The sequence below is a fragment of the Typopeltis vanoorti genome, chromosome 11 (genome assembly GCF_054136105.1).
Source record: "Typopeltis vanoorti isolate ZY-2024b chromosome 11, IOZ_Tvanoo_1.0, whole genome shotgun sequence".
Classification (NCBI taxonomy): domain Eukaryota; kingdom Metazoa; phylum Arthropoda; class Arachnida; order Uropygi; family Thelyphonidae; genus Typopeltis; species Typopeltis vanoorti.
The window spans coordinates 33,618,763-33,640,950 of NC_143559.1; the positions used below are offsets into that span (position 1 = coordinate 33,618,763).

Genomic DNA, 22,188 nt, shown 5'->3' on the forward strand with positions numbered 1-22,188 from the left:
AATACTTCTCTACTGTTAATTTTTTTTATTTCTTTATTAATTTTTAAAGTGAATCTTTCCATGAAAGGTTTTGTAGTACGTAAAGTTTCCCGTGCACATTTCTATAGCATTGTGGGCGGCTCGAGTTAAATAATCTCAAAATGCTACAATAGAGAGACTAAACTGTTTAAATCACTTCAAGCCTCTAGTATATACAGGGTGATCTTAAAACTTCTTTGAGTACTTTTAAAAGATAAATACTTTAAAATTCATTTTATAATTAAAATTTGGTATGAGTGATTTCTGATAAGTAAAAAAGTAATACACCATAATATTTCTTACATATTATTATTATTTACCAAATCATCGCAGTCTAGGGCCAGAAAATTGTATAAAAATTGTATCGCCCTCCAGATCATAATACCTCACATTCGACAACACAGGAAGGCACTCGACCTCATCCATGTCCAAATCATATGCGGAAGCGGTAAGAACCCAGACTTCTTCATCGCAAGAGCGAACAAGCTCTAATCTTACATCAGCTTTAACCTCGTCACTTGCAACAATGCTGCATGAATTCAGCAAAGCAAGCACCTCACCATCCTCCAGAAAAAGATTCTACCTAGAAACCTAATCCATATTAACAGCTCTCTATAATGTTTAAAAAATTTGAATCAAATTCTCTCATGATAACAGCATGGAATGCCAATGGCTTAACAAATAAAATTCTCGAGATGCGAGAATTTGCAAAATGATACAATCCAGACATAATCTTGATCAGTGAATCCCACCTCATACCATCAACAACCCAAAACTAAGAGGTTATATTTTATACAATACAGACAGACTTAACTCTAGTGGAGGCAGCACAGCTATTTTCATCAAAAATTATTTAAGCCACAACTCGCTGACCAACCACCAAACTCTAAACCATGAGGTGATGGGTGTGGAGGTGCACACTAATAACGCAGGCAAACTCAAAATCTACGCAGCATATAATCCTCCCAACATTCCACTATTGATAGCAGACTTAGACTCAATCCTCGGCTCCACGGATTCCATAATTATAGCAGGAGACCTAAACTCCAAACATACGGCCTGGTTCAGTTCGTCAATCAACTCCAAAGGCCGTACCTTATTCAACTACACGTTACTCAACTCATCAATTTTAACTGGCACCTTCACACTGCTGCTGTATTTTTGGATGTTGCCAAGGCCTTTGATAAGGTCTGGCATCAAGGCCTTATCTTCAAACTAATTGAAAACAATATCCCAATTAAACTAGTGAAACTCATATATTCATATATTAAGGAACGATACATGCAAGTAAAACTCAACAGAATTGTGTCATCAAGGCGCAAAATCCTGGTGGTTATCTTCTGGCCCGAATACTTTTCACAACTTACATGGCAGATATTCCTCTCAATTCAAGAACAGTTACTATGGCCCTTTATGCCGACGACACCGCTATTCTAGCTAGATCACTCAGCCCTCGCCTAGCAATCACAAGACTCCAAGGAAGTATCAATGAGCTACAAACTGGTTCACCAACTGGAGGATTCAAGTGAACCTCCTCAAAAGCTCAGCGATGGTGTTTTCAAGAAGAAAGATCTGCAACAAAGAAGACATCCTGCTCTCTGGTCATAAGATCCCATGGCAATCAAGACCAAAGATCTTGGGGTATTAATGGATAAGAAACTTCTTTTTAACAAACACATCAATCTCATTTGCTCCAAATCTTCCAAAGTAATAGCACAGCTCTACCCATTGATCAACCGCAAGAGCAAATTGAACCTACATAATAAATTGCTTCTATACCGGATGATAATACGTCCAGTCATTACCTACGCCTCACCAGCATGGAGTCACACTTCAAGATCAAACATTTCAAAATTACAGAGAATCCAAAATAAATGCCTTAGGATGATCCTGGATGCACCGTGGTTCGTCAGTAATTCACAGATTCACCGAGAAACCGGCACTCCATACATCTCCTCTCTTCTTCGTGATCTTGCAGAAAAATTCTTCGTGAAGTCAAGTTCACATTCAAACCCACTAATAGTACAAGCTGTCAATTACAACGAGACTGATTACTACAAACACAAAAGACCGAAGGCTATTCTTCTCTCAACCGAACATAACTAACACAACTGCCCTCAGAGGGAGAGCTTAACTGCTCACAAATCTCCCATTCCCAAACAACTCTCATCACAGATAAAGGGGAATATGAAAAGCACTTGTGCTTCACCCATCCTGTCAGTAATGTTAATGTAAAATGTAATGTTCTAATGGATTTTTTAAGAAATGTCATGAAAATATCGATCTATGGGGTAATACGTCACATCCGTCTTATGACGTCATATCATATATCATATCATATATATGCGCAATATATATGATATGATATATTACGGTAGTAGTAGGGTAGCCACTTCTGACAAGATCAAGATAAGATAAGGAATCGTGATGTCATTGTGGGTGTAACGTCATGAGATTGGAATGTTAGGAATTTCCCTGGGAGCATGCGTCAATGGCTTCAGTTCTTGTGTTGGTTCGTGTATGGAATTATGGGTTTTGGTAGAGATAAGGATTTGTGTTGTGATTGGTGGTGCAGTTCAGACAAGATCAAGATAAGATAAGGAATCGTGACGTGAATGTTTTTTGTTATAGAGTTTGGAATGTTTGGAATTTCGCTGGGGCCCTCGTCTGTCAGGGCCATCACGTGGTATTTTTGGTTCGTTTATTGCACTGTGGGTGATATTTAGAGATATGAATCGTGATTTTATGTGTTTGGAATTTTCTGGGGAACATGTCTCTCTGTGATATCACATGGTATTTTGGTTTGGCTATGGAATTCTGGGCGATGTTTTTGAGATAAGATATCTTGGAATTTTCCCAGGGTGACACACATCCGTCATTGTCGTCATGTTTAGTTTGGTTGTCTATAGATGGGTGTACTAATTTTCTAATACATTTTGGGGTATTTCTTTCCTGTTAAAAGGTGGGAATTCTTAGAGTAAATTAGAGTCGTGATGGCGGCAGTCATTACGCTTTTCATATTTAATTATATGCTGGTGTCCCACAAACACACACACACATATTAGACATGAAAACTCGCTAATGTATCCATGTTGATACTCTAATATATACTCATGATTATTCTTATGAAAAAAAAAAACTATTCAGTGTTAGAATTACGCTTACCAAAACATACGAGCAGTGATAATTGAAATGACAATTATCAATTGTTATGTTCAAGTTAAAAAAAATTAACTTACATTTCTTTCCAAAATGGGAACATCTTGGTACTATCTAGGTTTTCTGAATATTCCAAATTGTTGATTATTAACATATATTCACAGAACACAAACACAACTCTGAAAATGCAGTTCACTTTTTCGTTATAGGTTACTGTGGCTAACATATATTCACACCACAAAACACACAAAACATAGGAGTTGAAAGATATTTCTGTAAATAACCAGAAAATCTAGTTGACTACTTAATTTAGATTATTATCCGATTGGTTCTCTGTATTAATTCTTTTCCACTGTTGTTCATGCTATGATTTCCCAAGCTTGGTGGGAAAATCTATGCGCCATTTAGTTTAGGGTAAGTGTTATTTCCGGTTTTTCGAATTCCGAATGCTGTTAGAGTATGGAATTCTGACAAGTGAAATTAGTATTTTTTTTTTTCAAATTGATTGGTTATTTTCTGTATTTTACTTTTAAAATTTATATTCTAACAGAATAACTGAGCATAATTAATAAATATATAAAATGTACGTGAATTTATTTTCCAACACTGTAGATTTCTCATTGTCTTATCTTAAAGATATCTCTCTTATCTGGTCGCCAAATTCTTGTACGTAGGTGAAAAATCGTGTGTTTAGTTTCGAACACTTGGTTCCCATGGGAAATTATTTCTGTAGTAAATTAATGCTTACATTTATTTCTTTTTAAACCAATATGACTATTAATTTTACCTTTGATTCCTTGTGCTCTAAACCTATTTCTGTAACTGGAATTTATTTATTTTATTTATTTTTTCTTTAGCATTAGTATCTTTAAGTAACTGATATGAGACAAACAAGGTTTTGAACTCTTTGCAGCGTTTTTCTACAGCAATCTTTTTAAGAGTTTTAGTAACGTGTTGTTGGTTTAAAATATCTAATGGTTCTGTAAAATAACCAAACTCTAACAGTATTGTGACTTTTCAGGTGAAATCTTCACCACTAAAATTCTAGCTATTAATTTAATACCCAATTATTCCTTTTGCTTCCAAGAGTTGACAGTTTCATGAAATATTTGAGGGCTTGCATGAACAAATAAGACTTTCAATTCACTGAGTCAAAAAAAAAGTCTCTGGTTACTTTGTGGCATGAAATTTCACAAGGAAAAAAATTTTATGGTCTTAAGTTTGTATAACACATCAACGACATCCAATTTGTTCATTTAAATTTACACAGTTTATTTGAATGAAATATTATTTACAAATTGTATTTACTGAATCTAAAATACAGAAAATAAATAAATTGAAAAATACATCAAAGGTTCTTCCATGCTTGTGGAATTCCTATCATGTGGTTTTTGACAATGTGACTCTCATCTGAAAGTTAATTTTTCATTTGGTGATCGTTGGGAATTTATTACTGTATTGAAATTAAGGGTTGCATATTTATTTTTTTTTTTGAAACCAATACATATACCTCTGAGAATTATTAAAAGCACAGAATCTTTCATTATGTTTCCATAAGCATTTAAAAGTACATGTTATGTTTTCACGTTTTGGGCATCCAATTTCATTTAAATCAAGAACAGACCTCCCTACTCGTTAATGTTTTTGATTTTTCTCTTCCTTTGGCAAGTAATATATGATATTTGCATATTGATTCTATCACCCAATTTCTTAGTTTGTCAAGAGGTAGTGAACCAATTTCCCACTTCAGCTGATGGTTATATTTTATTAACCGAGAATTCTGTTTTTTAACTCTTTCAGGTAATTCTTTCCAACTACAAGGTGATTTTGTCAATGCATATCTTACAATAATTCCATCAGAAATACAAATTTCTTTAGGAAATAAATTTCAACACTTATTCCAAAGAAATTGACAATCAATTATCCCAATGATAACTGAAAATTCGTATTTTTCACCCACTGTAGATATTGCATATTCATTTTACTTCATTCTTCTTCTTCTTAGATTACTTCATATGGAACCACAACTAAATATTTATTTATTATTATTATTATTATTATTATTATTATTTCACTGATTATTAGCTCTGATCGAATACTTTATGATAACTTTCGTTTACAAAATTCTAAACAATTAGAACTTTTCACAAAGAAACTTTTAAAGAATTTGTGGCTCACCCATTATTTTTACATTACCAAACACAAAACACCACAACACAAAACAGCAGCTGCAGTGGATGAACGATTACCTTAAGTCCAAAGTCACTCGACTCTATGGTATTTTCTTATAGTACTGTTTACACTTACCATGCCCTATGCTGACCGTTCCTTCAAAAATGAACCTTTTGCACAGATGACTCAACAACATGTTTTCGCATGCTGTTGGATATACTGTTGGTGTGTTTTTATCTTACTTTGTGTGGGAAAAGGAAAAATTTGTATATGTGTTATCTGGAGAGTACTAACATTTTTCTATACCAAATTTTAAGAGTTAAAGTCACATTTTGAGTTAATTATCTGCTCTCTCTCTCTGTAAAACAACCAAATTCAAACAGTTCGGATTTTCGTTTATGTGAACGAATTATTTTTAGATAACTCAAATAATGTCAACAGGTAGCATTAGACAATTTCTAAAATAATCAATTACATGGATATCAGTTTTCAACACTTTTTCCCTTTCCTGGCAATAATTTTACAGTTGCGATTTTTTTAAAAATAATTAAACAGAATTGCATTAAAATATAAAGTTGTGGATATTAATATCAAGTTCTAATCAGAATAACTGAGTAAAAAATTCGCTATGAAAAAACACAACAACAAAAGCACATATCTTTGTTCATTTAAGTTTACAAATACATATTTTATTTTGCTGAAATACTATTTACAAGTATATTCACTGAGAAAAATTCGAAACATGTAATTACCTAAAATATTTCACAATATTTAGTTTAGACTCTTAACATTTTCCAAAGAGTTCAATGAATAAAATTTTTGTTACTCACTGTTTCTTGGTTACATTACATCAAAATAGCTCGTCATGCAAAAGAGTTTTTAAATCAGATACCATGGTAACCACACTTCCATACATTTGATATTGTGTCAGTCTGGAAATGACACCATGCCTCCCTAAACATTCTGTGCATTCTTTTGTCAGCAAATATACACAAACAGTTTTTGTAAATGTTCGTAAATGTCCTAAAATAAAGAATCTTTATCGAATTGGATAAAATCGTGAAAGTCTAATTTTACCATTGATGAATTAAATGATTAGCGATAATTTTCCCCATGATACGAATAGATGGTAATTCAGTTTCCAAAAATAGTAAATGATTATCAATGTCATACATTTTTGATGAAAATCTCTCAGCTTCTTCACAACTAATAGAAAAAACTTTACTTCCATCAGCTCCTGCATCATCAAGTATTAGTTCCCCATCTTGGCATTTCAGAATATAATGCTCATCGAGGTCCATTTTGTAGTCAACTCTTCTTTGCAAGTAGCCGAGGATATCAGACACTTCCTATATAACTTTTCCCAAGTGGTCCTGGATAAATACATCACAATGTACGTGTCTTCTAAAATAATAATCGGTTTCCATCCTTTTAGAGCTAGGTGAAGAGTTTTGCCTCGTGCTATTTTCCTGAAGAAAGAAACTTTCAATGACTTTTGTGGCTCACTCATTATTTTACTTTACTTTCTTGGATACCACTCACCACAACACAATACGATAGCTGCACAGGATGAACGAATTGCCGTAACTGCAAAGACACTTGACTCGTTTGTTTTTCCTTATAGTACTGTTTACCTGACCCTTAACCCTGACCATTTCTTCCAAAATGAAACTTTCGCGCAGATGATTCACTGACATGTTTCTACATGCTGTTGGATATGATGTTGATGTGAGCTTATCTTACTTTGAGACATTATAGGACAAATCTTATCTCTGTGGCTCGAAGGGTATTCTATATTATTTATCCTTATTATGTTAAGTATTTTATCCTCAAAAAATGTTTTTGATGTTAGACCATGTGACTATTTCTCTCACTCATATGTCCAAAATTGTTGGGATGTGAACAAAAAAATAGCATTACGTGGTGGAAATGAAAAGGTCATCAAGAGGGTGAGAGAGGTTTCCCTGCAATGCTCTCCCATCTAACCCCATCACCCCTTTCTCCCCCCTCTCCTCCAGAAGATGTCTGCTCCGCCTAATAGAGATGAGCGAGCTTATCTTTTGCAGATACCTTTTAGTGATGTCACCTCCAACTGATACTACCCTACTACTTACGTCACATCCGTCTTATGACGTCATATCATATATATATATATATATATAGGCACGCCTCAAAAATGATTGGTCCGTTTCGGAATTCGGCACGAATTACCTTGGTATTGCAATAAATAAAAACGATACCTTAAATTCTCAATAGACATTTGTATTGGTCGTTACAGAGTGAAGATTGCCGAAGGGTGTAATTGATAAAATACTTCAAACTCTTCAAAGAGACAGGATATTTAATGAATGGCAGATTTATTATTTCTTCCTAACTGACATCGACTATTGTGGAGTTCCTTCTAGTGTAAAATTCCTTCGCCATTTCCGTTCGCACCAGCAAATTAAAACCTACTTTCGCACGTGCTAATTCACTTTAAAGTTGGAAATAAACTTTTTCCCTTTTCTAAAAAAAAAAAAAAACTGGAGATGCGTATTTGGACGTAAATTACTTGCAGATTTTTTTTTTCCCTCCTCAATACTGTGTTGGCAAAACATGACTGAATTCACAAATCAAACTTGCCGTTTCTCCTTGTTAATAATGAGATGTGATATCTGTAGACTTGTGCGCGAGACGCAGTGCACTGTGTGTAACTCCCGGCATTCCTCACTTCATTTCACTCGTAAAGAAACATTCGGACGGTAGGAAAGCTCGAAATTAAAGTTTGTACGGCGAGAAGGGAGAAGTTTGTATTGGGTCTTTTGTAAAAAAAAAAAAAAAAAAGCGAACGCTACGGCTCAGTGGAAGTGTATTTAAGTCTGATCACCTTTCTGTGCACGGAGGATAGAAAACGAAAGGGGGAATTTCTTTCGTTGACGAAATTAAATTTCCCCCTTTTAAAAAGACTAAAAATCTAAGAGAAATATCGAACTGACTGTCGGGTGTTACCACTGGTGCAATTTCCGATAGCGTTTTCGAAAGACGACGCAAACTAATGAACAGTGAAAATATTGTTACATCTCGTCAGGTGTTAAGTATAAAAGTTTTCACCCAAGTATAAAGTACCGTCAATTCACAAAACTTATTTGAAGTTTTCTATTTTTTTCCCGAATGAAAGAAAGTAAAAATACTCTGAAGTAGATCGTATCCTCAATAATAAGAGCATTCAGCCATATTCAAGCCTTCGGAGGTGTAACTTTGTACGTCAATTTTTATTCTTGATTGAAATCGCTTCGTAGCACAATTAATTTGGAATTCGATCATCCCAGGCATAACAGCCGAGTATTCCTTTACAGCTTTTTTTCCCAAAAAAAGAAAAGAAAAAACTCTGACCCCCCTCCTTAAACAAGTCGGATCCCACCAACCTCCACTTAAGAAAATCCTGCTCACTGAAATTTAATTTTTTTCAATACGAATTAAAGCTTTAAAATAAATATTATTAGTAAAAACAGAAGATGTCAATAACCTAGGATTCCGCTTGCGCGCACACACACAATGACTCATCAAACGTTCAGGGGGGGGGGGTGATGAACGAAATGTAAAGACGTAAGAAAAGAGTAATTACTTTGAACTGCTGGCTATCTACCCTTCCCCACTGTCAGTTTGCATTCTCGTCATATTGCAATGAAAAGGTTGCATAAGGGATCGTGAAGCCATTTAAAAGTTTTTTTCTCTTTTTCTGGGGGGGGGGTAGAGAGGAGGATCTTACCTGAAGTAGAAGCAAAATAAAAAATAAAATCCTCGATTGCTGAGTTGGTCTGTACACTAACAATCGATCTAGAGCCAGTCCGAGACAGCTAGCATCTTCCCCCCACACACACTCCCCCCATTTCCCCAAGACTAAATACGTGCACGCTACCTCCCCATAGAAAGTGCAGCATTTTGGAGAAGAGCAAACGCACGAAAAGTGCCTTTTATCTTCAACAGTCAGCATAATGTATGACAACAAGGGTCAAAGGTGACCACGAATGCGTCAAAGCAAATGTGAAAATGCAAGCGGTAATTAAAGAATTCGGCAGGTTTCTCCCGACCATCGAACTATGTCTCGACGAAAAGGATTTCTCCCTCGTTGATTCGGGTGGCAGCTGTTTCAACTGTCAACGAGTAACTAAGGATTACGTCAGGGTCAGCCTTCTCATTACAGAAGCTGACGTCTTAAAATTGAGCGAATTAATCTTGAGTTCCTCCTCACCTTCTGTACTAACGAGCGCAAACTTGAGCGGTGATTTGCATTTAAATACGAAACATGACCATCTCAGAATGAAAGAGTCGGCCAAACACGCTCAAAAGATCCAAACGCCAATATTACATACCAAAAACGACATTCGACAGTTGCTATAGTAATGCACGAGCAGGTATCACGTGGTTGGATACGAGTGCGTGCAACAGACCGTGCAGAAATAAAAGGAATCATAATATTGGATATCTCGAGTGTAAAATGTTGCTTTTTGCTATTTTAATGACAGCGTAAAATGAAAACGCATAGAGGAGAATTTTAACGCTGTAAGTAATAAAAGTTAAACTGAAAAAAATAAAAATAATAAAAAAACTCTTAATTAGATTAATAATGGCTTAGAAAAACACACCTGTTACATTGGCGTGGTTTTATTTTCCCCCATTTTTATCTTAATGAATAAATTTTAATTACAGTAATTTATATGGTTTTTATTCATCTTGAGTGTGTGCTGAAACTTCTAAAATATGCACGAAGAAACCTTTTGTTATTTAGCAGTCTGTTAGTAAAAGTTTAGTATCGCCATGTATATACTGTACATTAAAAAGTGTCGAAAAAAATATTCCATTATACTGTGAAGTTAAACAAGAGATTTAACTTATTTTTTCTTGTCTTCGTAGGCCTAGTAAAAGTTCTTGTTTCGGTTGAAGAGTTTGTAATATTTTGTACTGTAAATTCAGCAATAATTGGCCTTTGACTTCATTATGAAACAAAGTAAAAAAAAAGTAGTAATAGAATAATGAAGGAACTCATTTTTTTCTGACTATCCCCACCTTTGCTGAATGAGGATCGGAATCCTTTTAGTTCCTGTTGAAAACAGAGGGAGGTTCCTGGGAAAGGATTTGCCCTATTTCTTTATGTAATAAAGATTTAGTGATAAAATAAATTAGGAGAAGTATGTCAACATCATTCTGGGTGAGAGATTAAACTCTTAGGTGAAAAAATGTACTCGTTTTCCATGTAAATTGAGTTATTATTGATGAGAAAATCTAAAGAGCTTTTTCAACTGAACATGAGTTAACCGTTCTCGTGCGGGGGATTTTTCTTCCTGTAAACTTGAAATTTTTACTCCCGAAAAACGGGCACATACTGGTGGGAAGAAACTCAATTAACAGACATAAAACACTGGCGTTCGTTGCTTCGGCAGTAATTGGGAACAACCTGAAAACTACTTTATAAGGATAACTCTTATGAGGCATTTCAAAACGTAGCAACAGAGATTTAAATAACATATAAGGGTTGCTTTTTCTTCTGTCTGCCTTTTAATAACGCGCGAGAAGCGTTTCCTTGAGATATTAACGCCCTCTATGAAGTCTTCTTAAACTAAACACACATGGAAGGTTAGGAAGTAATCTTAAGAACAATAACACGAAACCATTTTTCTTTCTGTATGTGGAGCCTCATAATCTTATTTCTTTCGAGAAAGAAACTTCTTTCTTTTTATACTTTTCTTTCTTTGGCCACATTCGCGCCTTCACACCAGTACCTTTGTGACTCCGCCTGGTTGTGTCTTCGCTTATATACGCGAACGCAGAAAGAAGAAAAATTCTCGGAGGTCATTTGAAAGTTCGCGAGTCAAGTCCAGTTATAAATGGACTCCGTTAGCAACGCTGGTGGCTGCGTTTCCTCCTCGCCATGAGCGGAAAAGTAAAGAGGTATTTGTCAACCGCTTCCAGTAGTCACCGACACATTTTCCCAGCGAAACCGACTGTCTTGTTCTAATACGAACATTAACGTCACACCAGTTAAATGATTTTTTGTTCTTGTTTTTGAAATGTCTCCCTAATTAATTCAGCAATATTCACAAGCGGATAATTTGCTTGTTTGTGTCCTGTCTCTTTATTAGTTGTCACTTTTCCTCATTTCTACGGTCTACTCTTAAGCAACAGGAATTTATCTAATCTATATTAGATTATTAAGCTCAAATTTTGGCAAGTTAGTCGCTATTTTAACACTATATTAAAAAGTTTACACTTTGATAAAGTTAGCCTTTATTTTAGAGTGCGTAATTTTAGACTTCGATTTAAGGATGATTGTTAATTTCGTGAAGTTAGCCTTTGGTTTAAGGATATTTGTTAATTTCGTGAAGTTAGCCTTTGGTTTAAGGATGATTGTTCATTTTGTGAAGTTAGCCTTTGGTTTAAGGATATTTGTTAATTTTGTGAAGTTAGCCTTTGGTTTAAGGATATTTGTTAATTTTGTGAAGTTAGCCTTTGTTTAAGACTAGCAAATTTGATAGGATTAGCTTTTATTTTAAGGAAATCTAAATTTGATAGTTCTAGGTTATATTGAGAACCTTTATTTTTCAAAAGGGCTTTCTGATTCTTTTTGTTTTACAACGATAAGCTTTAGTAAGATGTTTTGCGTATTTAAAATAAATTATTATCCAATTTATAATATTAGCCCTTCGTCTATTATGGTAATCTCTCTTTTTGGAGTCAGTTTTTTTTTTTTTTTAAGACTACCTTAAATGAAGAAAGAAATCCAATTCTTTAAAAGTTCAGTACTGTTAAAATAATTAAATTCCATTTCTTAAAATTGTTTATAAACATCACCGCTGCTTTTTTTTCAATTCAGTCTGTAATTACGCAATTACTCCCCATCTTATACGATAGAATATTATAGACCTCTATTAATGCTTCTGATTATCTGTTACATGGCAATTAATATACAGTAAAACCTCGATATAACGGAGTAACTCAAGCGAGGGGGGAGGGAATGTCCGTTAAATCCGAAAGTCCGTTATATAATAAAGTAATTAGTTGCGTATGTTAAAAAATGGACAAATTAGCTAATTACATGTTTTTACTTATGTAGAAACTTTTATGTAATTAAAATAAAAAATAATCTGTATCTATGAAAAGCTTAATTTCACAGAAATGTTTTCTATATAATGCATATAGTAAACTTGCTTATAACCTCACCGTGGTTTTGAGACTCTAAAAACCAAGTCTGCCATCTATATCGAAATAAATAAACAAACATCACATATTATCACAAGTTTTTTTTGTTTTGTCTTTGTTATTTTTAATGTATGATTCAGTTTGCTTTTTTATGCCATATTGCTCACCTATACGAGACACAGACACTCCCGAATCCAACTTTTGTATGACTTCTAACTTTTGATTTAACGTTAAATTAACTCTTTTCCGTTTGTCCATATTTTAAGGTTAGGGTTACAAAGATGCGTTTTACCATTCATACACATCTAATTTTAAATTTATATTGAATAGGTCCATAAAATGCGTACGTACATAAACCATTCAGCGCGAGTAAACAAATACACACAGCTGGGAGTGGGCTTAGCACACGTCGGAATATCGGCCGGCACGCGTTAAAACTGCCGCAGAAAGTCACACCAAGCGGCAAAAGAACTAATTACAGTGCGATTGGGGTGATCATGTTCTAATCATTCGCCGAACATTTTTTATGAGCGGTGACTCATTTATGTCGGCTAAATGACTGCAGTGTTTTTCCAACATATGATGGCCTATTCGCCAAAATTTGTTTAAAATAATTCATAACAAAAAATGTTGTTAATTTAATTATAAGCAAATCTTGGTTAAAAGCATTTTAAAATTAACAGGGTGTTAATTTTCACATGTGACATACGGACCGGAAATTTTGTCCGTTAAATCGAGCTCCTTAAAACCGAGGGTTTATTGTACTCTCTTTTTATAGTTTAGGAGAAGAAATAATTATTGCAAAAACATGCAAAAAGGCAACCGAATCTAAAAATATTAAAACTCGAGCGGGCTCCTCACTCCATTTTGATATTTTATTTAATATTCCACCAATTATGAAGTGAAGTCCAATAAACTTCTGTACATTAAACTTAACGCAGTTCTAATTTGTATTATTCGCTATTAGACCACCATTTGTCTAAACTCTGACCGATACATTTTCTTCCATTTTCCACCATTTTCTATGTCACAAACTCAGTTTTCTTCAAAAGCCTCAGGGATTACTTGAAGCCTATTGTTCCCATGCGTATTAATTGCTATATTCATTGCTAATGGGTGGACACCCTATCGATAAAATAGGGGAGTCTTGTGACGTTAATGGGCACGCTCTCTCCTTTGTGTTTTCCGAGTAAAATGCAGGTGCTCGCAAAGCTTCCTGGGGCATCTTTTGTTAATTGTGAGAGTAAGACAAAGATTTTCTTTGTCTTACTCTAAATTATATTTAAGTTATTAAAGGAAATGATATGTAAGTTATACATTGGAAGGAGTATGCACTTAAGTTTTGGTGTGTGTGTGTATGTATGTAACATCTGTTAATTTTATTATGTCCGTCCGTATGCAGTTACTCTTCCAGTTAAATGTTTAAGCCATTTCTAGGGAGGAAAAGTATACGAAATGTATCGAAATGATATAAGTAGTAGTAATAATAACTTGTAAAGATCCTCATAAATGTCACCGTCAACAGCGCCTCCTTACGGATATGTCTTTCCATAATGAAGTGAAAATAGGAAACAAACGGAGCAGAACGGTGTCGTAAACATGATTAATGCGGGGGGGTGCGTTGCAGAAAGACTAGTTAACCATCAGTTGTCGTACTGCGAGTGTAACAGTGTTCAACATGTACGATTCTTAGAGACAGTTGCTCTCAGCACCGATAGGCTTCATCAGCTGACAGAGATCAAAGAAACCGCTTGTGTTGAACGTCAGTAGAGAGAGAGAGAGATGTTTATGTGCGCACTTGTTGACGCTTCGGCTTCTATATGACAGATGCTAGACAGATGCACGAGCGGTAAGGAATGGTATCTCACGCTTCTTTCAATAGCAGAGGGGTCTCGTTAAGTGCGTAGCATCGCAGAGGAGTATGCGGAAATCTCAAAGCCTAATGCACTATCGATAGCCTGGGTACCGACTAAGAAACAATCATTCATCTTTGGCTCGGTTATTTTTAGCCATTTCCGACAGGCTCAGCAATGAGTGGTTGGGGAAATATGCTTTGCGTCGGAATTTCTGTGCGTTTCAGACTGCGACCAATTCGTTATGAAATGGGGGATAATTTTCATGGGTGGAGATGGTGTGGGTTTTCTTTCTTGTAGGGGTGTTATTTCCACTTCTAAAACGAGTCTTTATTCGCGACTTTTTTTTCATTCTATTTTAAACCATTGGTTAATGTAAGTAAGGGGATATGATGAGAAAATGTAGACAAAGCAGCTTTACGTGCAGACAAAGAGAATTACGTGTTGACGGTTTTGCGACTTTAATGGCTCTATTAATCATTCTTGACAAAGTACGAGGAGGGAAGGTCGTGTCTGTTTCTCTGTCGGTCTGTAGTCATCTTTCTTTCTCTCTCTCTCTCCACTTTCTGTCTTTCCATCGACTATTACTATTATGTTAATATTCTCCTTCTGTTATTTTTTTTTAATTCGATGTCTCACGTATCGGTCTAGTTTTCCTTACAATGCTTAATTTCGTGCGTTATTAGTTTAGCTGGTCTTTGTGAAGACCTAGCAGTAGTGGGGGGGGGGTCTCTTTGTCAAAGGAAAATGATATCTCACATACCCATAATCAGCCAACCAACCTCTCATTTGTCTACTTCTTTGCTGGCTCGTTTTCAGTTTGAAATAAGATCCACAACCATACAGGAGTGTACATAATACACAGATCCTTAGTGCCCTCCGCTTGTTTGCAAAAAAGCCACCTAGTATGGTACTTAAAGTTGGGACGGAATCATATCACTGTGGACTTTGATACCTCTGATTTATTAACAAACAACAATCAATTTCAAAAGTTTTTAAATCGCATAATAATACGTCAAGATCAGATAAGAAGGTATTTCTTATATGAAATATGCAAAAAAAAAAAAAAAAAAAAACCATGGCTCCAAAAACCATGAATAGAAACGAAGCCAGTCTCTCTATGCAAAGATAGTCTGTGATTTGGTGAATATGTAGAAGTTAGGGATCTGCCTAAATTGAAAAATTAGGCAGGTTTCTAATTGTTTGATCAGTCATTACTGTTGACCAAGATAGAAAGAAGCGTTTTTGGTTTCGTTTAACTGAACTAGGATTTTTCTTTGCTTTGCGACAGCCCCCTTACATCCCCCCCCCCCAAACACGAATCAGAAATCTCATCTATAAGGGATGGGATTTTCGATTTTCAGGATCATCCAACACTTTCTGGATTCCATTCACTTCTACTCCCACTGCACTTCCAGTTAATATTTATCTTTAAAAAAAAAAAATGAAATAATCATCCGGAGTCTGTTAAAGCGCGGAGCGGTCGTGATTTTCGGCGAATGGCAAAAGATCGATACTAACCCACTTAGCTCTGCACTCCGTGGCGAGAGTCTTGTTATGTGACCAGATGCTTCAATTACGGTGTTTTGTGGGCTGGACCGATCGTTTTCCTCAGATTTTATGGTCGACTTGCTTCTAAGGAACGTGTCTATTGTTTACTTCCCTCCCTATCCAACAGTTCGCCCCCCCCTCTCGGTCTGTTTCGTCCACGCTACGATCGGTCGAAACCCGACGGTGTTGCGTAGGGACAAGTCACCTGTCACGTCCATTTGCGCCATTCGCACCGGGGGGGGGGGGTTTGCTTGGGATGGTGGGAGGGATGGGTGGGTGCGGTAGCGAAGTACACGAGTGTGTCTTAATGAGACGTCTTCTTGACCGAGGTTGACTGTGATGTAGTCGGCGTTTGGCACGAGGATCTAATCATCCCCACCCGGCAAGCCGGCTGGTTGGGATTAATGATGTCACTACAAAAACGATGCAGCCAAGGGGAACTATTGGCGCGGGGGATTTGGTTGAGTGGAAGGGAGAATGCTGCGGTCTACTGCACTGAGAATTACTTGGGGAGGTGTTTGTTTGGCAGACGAAAAGCTTGCAATAAGACCGATGAGATGATATTGCTACCAGCGAGTCGCATTGAAGCTGTTATACGAGAAGGCAAATAGGTTATTGATTGATTTGTTCTGTGAGACCAAACTCGAGATTGCACACGTGTGTCAGGGAGGTATTCCTAGTTGTATCTATTAAAGATGGCTTGTTCTTTGCTTCTATCGTCTATATGCTCTATTGGACCAATAGTTGTCGTGATCTGCTTCTATCGTTTCCCCTCTCTTTGTAGACTAGTTATTCGTGGATAATTGATGTGTTCACGCTTAGGTTCTTTCAACAGTACTTTTCTACTTAATCATCAATACTTGTAGTGCATGAAATGATCCCCCCCTACCCCACGATGTAGTTCAGTCTCTGGATGATAAATATTTCCACCCCAGAATGATTCAAGCCCTTTGTCTACGTTCGAGAGGAAAAGAGTGTGCTTAGAGTGAAACGACTTGATTTCAAATCCCTCTTGAAATTTGAAACAAAAGAAGGGATTTAAACTCCCTTATATCTTCGTAAAAAACTCCAACTATTTAACATACAGAGAGAGAGAGAGAGTATCAGTTTTGTATCCTTCTTTTTTCTTCTGGAGTTTGCAAAAGTCAGTTGGGTTTTACATATACTATAAATACACAGTATGACATGTGACTTCACTGTGCTTTCGTGTCGCCCCCCACACTCTCTACCACAGCTTAGTACTTGCCAACAGCATTTAAAAGCGAATCTGAATATCATTCTTTATTGATTCTAATATTTGTCATGAAGTATTGTTAATTTTCTTTCAGACACAGCAGGGCTTGTTAATGGACCAAATCAATTTAAACTGCTACTTCCGGTGAGTTTTAATTTATAAATTCTACTTTTTACTGTAATCATTGGACTATAGTATGGAATTTATGTTTGGGTGATTTATAAATTCAAGAGCAAAAAAATTGTTTTACAAAGTTATGGACTTAATGTTACACACGGTAAAAACTATTACCATCAAACGGCAAAATTTCTTGAAAAAAAAATACTTTTTTTGACCCAAAAGACCTACGGTTTTTGATCACTAGGACTGACTAGTATTGTTTTTTTTTTTTGTCTCTACAAAAAGATAAGCTCATCACTTATTTCTCCGAATGTAGTGCAATATATATTTATTCTCATAACCCACCGCACCTTTATTGGAATGTGGAGGGAAGAAACCCCATTAGTCAAGTCATCTTTCCCAGTTGCAATTAGTGACAACTGTAAACGATTGCCTTTTACCAGGATCCTGCAAAGAAGCCATTTTTGTCCTCTTGCAAGATTACGATCTGTCGAGTTACACTACAAAGATAGCTAGCGTTTGATTTCTCGTATAAGGCAGGTGGGGTGAGTTTTAAAAGAGCCGGCATTGCACCGGCCAACCCCACCCCTTTTAGAGGACACTATAATCTCACGAGGGAACAATTATAGGTCTCGCAGTACAACCTGAGGCTTTCCATTCCAGAAATCCAGAATTATGACTGCAGTAATTGGATGCCTTCCTTCCTCTACGGACATTGCCTGGAGTACGAAAGACAAGAGGTCGCCCGTACTTCTCCAAGAGACTGTTTTCATTGGAAGTTTTTCGACAAAGAACAGCTGTCGAGATGGCTTCCAACTGTGGAAGCCATTTTAATTTTCCTAACAATACAATATTTTAATTGGACTTTAAAAATGTCTTATATTCTATTTAAATTATTGTATTGTCTTGTGGGGTGTTTCTGCCCCACATAACTACCCTGACAATCTATCTCCTTGTGTGCAAACAGATGATTATACTTAAAGGAGAGAGAAAATGTCGCCAAGACAAGATCTAAAAATGTATCCATTATCTGGTTCTTCTTCGAAGAGTAGATGGGACACAGGGAGTGATTAGCCACCACCAAGGCAATGGTGTGTAACCAGCGCGGCCTCTATCTTCCTCCTTTACAAGACCCCATTTCATTCGACACACAGATATCATCTTGAACTCCAGAGGGCGCTTATTTTTGTTCACACTTTTGTTCTTGGGGTTCTATTTATCTCCTTTTCTCGACTGAAGAAATAAAATATCCTCCCGTGTCGCTAGATGAACTATCTACCAAGATTTATGATTTATGGCTTCTATTGGGTAGTTTTCACAACAAAGTAAAACTTGATAATAGCGCCATCTGTGATCCATTATCGCTATAAATCATTTATTTCCCAGAATACAAAGTTCTTTTTGACAGTCTCTGTAGGTTTACCACACGAATTTTAACATGTGTTGGAGAGTGCAACCATGCTTGGATAAAGAACAGATAAAAGGGGGAAGCAATGAGACTACCGAATATTAATTGTCTACGGACGATTGCTGAGGAAGTTTTGGCTTTGTTGCAAAGTTTATTACCATTATCTCTAACTGGAGATTGGCTTCCTTTTTTCTTCCTTGACGGAGTGCACCGTTAAGGGGGAGAAAAATTTAGAAAGATTATACAACACTTCTAACATCGTACGTACTTATAAGTTTAAATAAACCGTAACGCTTCCAGATACAGACAATTGCAATTCTTCGGTAAAAATAATACCATCTTTTTGAAGAGAATATTCTCTTAAATAGGTTCTCTCTTTCATTTGTTTAAGTGCTTCAGAATTATTTAATGGCAAGTCGTACGTGAAGGGGTGTCTGTTGTCTGTACTATGTTAACGTGAGTATTTTTCGTCTTGTCTACATCACATCAGAAAAACTAATAAATTTTGCTAATGGCATACATTAAAAAACCATTATCACAACAAATGTTCGTGTTCTGTGGAACATCTTTTCACAAGTATTTCTGGCTAGAAACAACTGTAATTAGTGAGGGAATAACGGGCCTAAATTATGAACTATTTTACTCCTCCCTTGTGGATAGTTAGATACAGAAAAGAAGAGAAATGTAGGTAAATCGAAGAGAAAGAAAAATAGGCACAAAAAGAGAAGAAAAAACTGGTATGTATAATTACAAAAAAAAAAAAATTGGCAGCACATAATCCCTTGAAAAATTTTTCATTTATTAGCAAATCAACAGAAAAAACAAGAGGTGTATTTGAATAAAGATGAAATTTATAAAAAGCCTGCTTATTTTTAAAATATTTAGGATTAAATCACATTTCAAATAAAGATTACTATAAAAATGTAGCATTAAAAATAAAAAAACATGAAATCAAAAAAATAAAAAGTAACTTTTACTTTAATATTTTCTTGAGAATTCGCTGCAAGTATTTCTTTGAAAAATCAAGTACCACTTGTAGTCAACTACATTGCTTCCTTAGCCACGCAAGCGAATGATTCTTATAAACTCAGTACCTCCCTTAGCTCATTTAGAAGAGCGAGAGAATATTGTCAAGAAAGCGGAAGTCATCCTCTTCAGTGATATATACTCGCTCTTATGTCAGGAAGCAAGCATCAGATCCACCGGCCATTTAATTATAGAGATTTTTATTATGACGTCATTTATTGTTATGCCGGTGGTTCATTTCCTGAATGCAATTATCTCGGAATTTTGTTAGGAAGCATACATCATTGTGTGATTCTTAAACCTTGATTGGATTTCTTTTTTTTATCTGAATTATTTAAGAAGACATAATGAGAAGTATATATGCGTAATATGAATGAGGCAGATGAACGAGAGAGGTTGCAATAATTGCTTTTATTTTATTTTATTTTTTTATTAAATACAGTTTTTTTTTTCCGACATGGAAACATTAACAAAAGTTGAATTAATTGATGTAAATGTATGAAGGCTAAATGGAACACTATCAATAGGAATGTAAGCTCGGGTTTAAAAAAAGCATACTGAATAGAATAAAGAAAAACGACCTATAGAATTAAATTGCATCTAAATAGAACTAAAAAAAATGAATAAGTATAATGAATAAAAGGCAAGGAAAAATGTTCATCAATAATCCAAAGAGATCCACCCAATAGTAAATAAGATCACACAGCATTAAAAGAAAAACAATCAAGCAAGCTTGCCTCCAGGCCTTTGTTATTTAGTGAGTACGTATACGTATAAAGTCATCATCCCTGTAATGCTTAGATATTTGACTTGATGCCAACAAAGAAGAGATATTTAATTCTTATGATATGCACTGCTGTAAAGTAAATTGCTTTTCCTGCCAAGAATTAGTGTCTCGCTTAGATACATATAAATGATGCACCAAGCCGAGATTTGGCGTGCATATGAAAGTCTCTCAATCCATGACACTAAGGAAGAAACTAGACAGACAACTAATTTATAGGCATCATATATGAGTGTGCAGAAACGCTTAGAGGAAGATATTACAGTTATGTATTCAAATGAAGATTTTGGATGTAGAAGGATGAATATTTCATTCTCATCTATTTTCTCGCATCTGTTTTTTTTTAAGCTTTTTACAAGATTTGATTAAGTTTTGTATGGCAGTCATGGATATTGCTGACATGTTAATGATATCCATAATTCAGAGCTGTTCCCGGATAACTGTATCTTATTTTATCAGGCTGAAAGATGTGACCCTGAGGACATTATTTGTATAATATTCACCTTTTTTTGATAAGAGAAAAAAAGCGAATCTTACGCTATAGGATTTAGAAAAAAAATCCAGGGCCTTTCTAGCAACGTTAATGAGTAGTTGGATACAAATATCTGTTCCTCACTTCCTCCAGTATCCTTGTGTTCATTGAAAGAAATACCCTGCTTCAGAGTGGAATATTAAAACTTGGACTGTATTAACGATCAGCCTACGGGCTTACAAAAGGGGAAATCTAATTATGATTCACGATCTACCTTGGCTACTACAACATTCATGAATCTTCTGCTTCGAGGCTATATCAGTAATTCTGGAGAAACAGATGCAGAAGATCATTTTTGGAGTCTCCTGCTTCATCCCACTGACATGCCATTTTTGGTAATGAATTAGAAAAGCGCTGTTTTAGGATGCAGACATTTCTATTTTATTCTCTGCCGTGCCACAGAAGCCTAAGAAATAGTGAAAAAGAAGAAAGATGAGCTCTCTGCTTCCCCCCAATTTCATTTGTAGTGACGGCACATAGCAAACCCGGGTCCTTCCAGTAAACGAAACATTAACACTAAATATTCATGTTAAGAAGTGCTTTAGTATTCACCCCCAGTGACTAAGGGGTACAAGCAACACTTTGTCTTACTTTACAAGGCGCGTGCGACTGTCCTACCTGAGAGCCATATAATTAATGTTTTCCATGCACTGCTGTGGATGCAGCAAAGCCTTTACTTTTCAGCCTGTTGCGCGGACTGCCCTTGTGTTCATATAGACTATATATGAGTGCATTAATCAATGGTGTGTCGGGAATTCTTGTAAATATACTTCACGTCATTTGTAGCTTCATTTAATCTTTTTTAACCTTTTTTTTTTCTGGTAGTAACACTTAATATTTTACAGGGATTTAAATTATAATTTCTTTTTTTTCTCTACAAATCTGAGCAATTTACGAAGTTCAGTTATTGTGATATATTCTTCATACATCCTTTGGTCTCTAGCTAATTGATATTATTTATAAGATCATAACTGGTTGGCTTTTACTTCGCCATGTGGTGGCCGGGATAAGAATAGCACCAATGTAGTTCATGCATGTCGTACGAGGCGACTAAAGTGGGTACCCAGGGAGGGTAATCATTGGCAATGCTGTAGCCAATGAAGTTCTAACTGAGGCTCGGCTATTGCTGTTACCCTCCTGCCATGATCAGAGCTT

The 22,188-nt window shown here is 35.8% G+C and overlaps 1 protein-coding gene across 1 annotated transcript in view; it reads left to right on the top strand.

Moving 5' to 3' along the window:
• The window catches only part of LOC150101428 (uncharacterized), a 339,847-nt gene that overhangs the window by 27,505 nt on the left and 290,154 nt on the right, over positions 1-22,188 (top strand). The window contains exon 2 of the mRNA XM_090400323.1: positions 17,258-17,307. The gene's annotated coding sequence lies outside the window, so the exon portion shown is untranslated. The remainder of the gene's footprint in view (positions 1-17,257; positions 17,308-22,188) is intronic.